This window comes from Meles meles, chromosome 3 (genome assembly GCF_922984935.1).
Source record: "Meles meles chromosome 3, mMelMel3.1 paternal haplotype, whole genome shotgun sequence".
Lineage (NCBI taxonomy): Eukaryota > Metazoa > Chordata > Mammalia > Carnivora > Mustelidae > Meles > Meles meles.
This window is the reverse complement of record NC_060068.1, coordinates 170,271,750-170,274,547: the sequence shown is the minus strand read 5'-3', so window position 1 is coordinate 170,274,547 and position 2,798 is coordinate 170,271,750. Positions and strand designations below refer to the sequence as shown.

General features: G+C 38.4%; 1 pseudogene; it reads left to right on the top strand.

Annotated features, from left to right (window-relative positions):
- The first annotated feature begins 2,368 nt into the window (after nucleotides 1-2,368).
- On the top strand, nucleotides 2,369-2,494 carry LOC123939455 (annotated as a pseudogene).
- Nucleotides 2,495-2,798: the final 304 nt, after the last annotated feature.

Sequence of the window (2,798 nt, the reverse complement as noted above, 5' to 3'; positions counted from 1 at the left end):
AACAAAACAAAACAAAAAAATGTAAGAACAAAAGTGTTATATAGTACCAGTTGCTTCACTTACTTGGTGTTAATTGGTTTTATTAATTGATTTTATTTAACCAACTTTTTAATTCTGCCGACTCAATATACAGTTTGTATTGACATAATATAGCAACAACCTCTTTCTCTGTTTGTCCTAATTTAAACATGCACACATGCTATTTTACCTATTTTTAATGGCCAAATAGTCCAATTTATAAAAATTTCAAATTTCCACTTAATACTGTTTCTGCTGAAGCTTACTGAACCATTTGGGGACAGTTATTCTTGTTAGCTGCAAACTCATTTGAATCAAGCACCATAAATCAATGCTCATCTCATTTCTTCTGCTTTTTAAAGTTGGCACAATTTCTCAATCCCTGAAAATTTTATAAGGACGTTTTCCTGAATTTAGGGAGGCTCAGATCCTGTGATTTCTTTGCTCCAAAGACTTTAAAGGTTTCTGGTTGCTGTGGAAACAAGACATAAATTTCTCAGTCAGGCCTGCATGATCATGTTTGAGAGAAATACCTTATAGAAAGTTTCCTGCCTATTTCCCTAACGTGTCTGTGCTCCAGGCCAATAAGAGGACTCTACTTCTCCCAGATTCATTTCGTCCACTCCTTTAATCCAATTCTCCTTGATTAGTTTTACCTAAGCCTCCTGGCTCATTTCACACTCAAGCTCTTCCTGTAAGTTTTTTCTGATCCCACAGTGCGATATAATTATACTCATCTTTAAATTTCAATAATGTTTTGATTACACTTTTGGGGATCCTTATTCTGCCTGCAATTAATAGCTATTTACGTACAAAACTTTCAGCATCTTAATGAGAGGAATTGTGTCTTTCTTACCCTGGTATTCTTTTTGTATCTAGCACAATACATGGGAAGATCTTAAACTCCAAATGCCAGGATATGTGAAGGCCAGTTTCAACTTTGTAGCGATGCGACAGATAGATACTGTGGGAGTAGAACACAGGGTAACTGTTTCTGCTTTGAGTCCTTGTGGAGGTCACAACCAAAGATTGGAACTTTGAGCAGGAGCATGACAAAGGAGGCTGTGCCTTGCCACAAGGACCGAAGAATTCTATTTTGTTCCTAGTTGGGCTGGTAGTACAGATGAAGGGACAGGTGAAGTTATGAATGGAAAGGGAAGGTCATTTTAGTTGGGAGCTAGATTTTGTGAGAAAGATGTGACTTGTGGGAGGTGAGGTTGAATAGCAAGCTGAGGTCAGTTGTGAAGGACTGTATATGGTATATCGAGTCTGGAATTCATCCTTAAGGCAACAGGGAGGAGATGGAGCATTAAAAGTGAGTATGTATGGAAGCAGCCGGAGTGTCCATTAATAGATGAATAGATAAAGAAGACATGGCATAAGAGAATGAACTGATGATTGCCAGGGGGTGGGGAGGGGGGAGGGGGGAGGGAGATGGGTAAAATGGTTGGAGGGCAGTGGGATACACTGGCTTCCAGGTATGGCATGAGAAAGTCATGGGGATAAAAGGTACAGCGTAAGGAATAGAGGTAATGGAATCACGTAAGTGTTGTGTGGTGACAGAGGGTAGCTCCATTTGTAAGGAGCCAAACATCAGGTACAGACTTGTCAAATCACTGTGTCGTACACCTGAAACTCATGTAACACCGTCTGTCATCTCTGCTTCAATAAAAAGGGGGAAGAAAGAAAAAAAAAGTAAAACAACAACAACAACAACAAACAAAAGATGTGACAAAAGAATATTACTCGGCATACAAGGAATGACATCTTGTCATTTGTGACAATATGGGTAAATCTAGGGGGTATTTTGCTAAGTGAAATAAATTAAAAGACAGAAAAAGACGAGTGTCATACGATTTCACTTATACGTATAATCTAAAAAGCAAAACAAAATAGAAAAACTACAAAGAGAGAAAAGACTCGTAAATATGAAGAACAAACTGGTGGTTTCCAGAGAGGAGGGGACTGGAGGGATGACCAAAGGAGGTGAAGAGGATTAAGATGTACAAAGTTATAAGAGAAATAAGTTATAAAATGAATAAATCACAGGGACAAAAAGTACAGGATAAGGAACATAGTAATATTGTAACAACTTTCCAGTGACAGACAATAACTCCGCTTACTGTGGTGAGGATATTGTAATGTATGTAATTGTCAAATCACTATGCTTACACTTGAAACTAATGTTCTATGACATTCAACTATACTTCAGTTAAAAAAACCATGAAAGTGGGTATGTGATGACATTGGAATTTTTTTTTTTTTTTTTGGTGAGGTGGGAAGTCTGGCAGCTGTGTGGCAGGGAAACTGGTGTCTAGGGGACTGGCTCCCCAGTCAGAATCTATAGTTGAGCATTGCGCCATGGCAGTATCGTAGCCAATGAGGTTTATCCTAGGTGTGATTATTGCTAATTGAAAACTTTTCCCAGAATTTATAGTTGACAATTTCCATCCAATCTACCTATCCTGATCACAGGAAGTCCCATAGCAGCTAATTAAATGAGTACCTGTAATCATCTGGAAGGCCACACCCACTGACCACTTGATTTTAAAGACCTTCAAAGAAGGGTGAAGGACACTATTGGAGTGTAGTGTGCCTAGTTTGAAACTTTACATTTAATATATTATTTACATTCCTAAAATGAAGGAATACCTATGTCTTCACATAATTTCATATTTAAAAAAGAATATGAGATCTTAATGGCCATAAGAGGGGTGGAAGGGAGTGTGCCTTCCGGGACTCTGAGGAAGAGGCTGGTTTCGGATCACTTTCAGAACTCC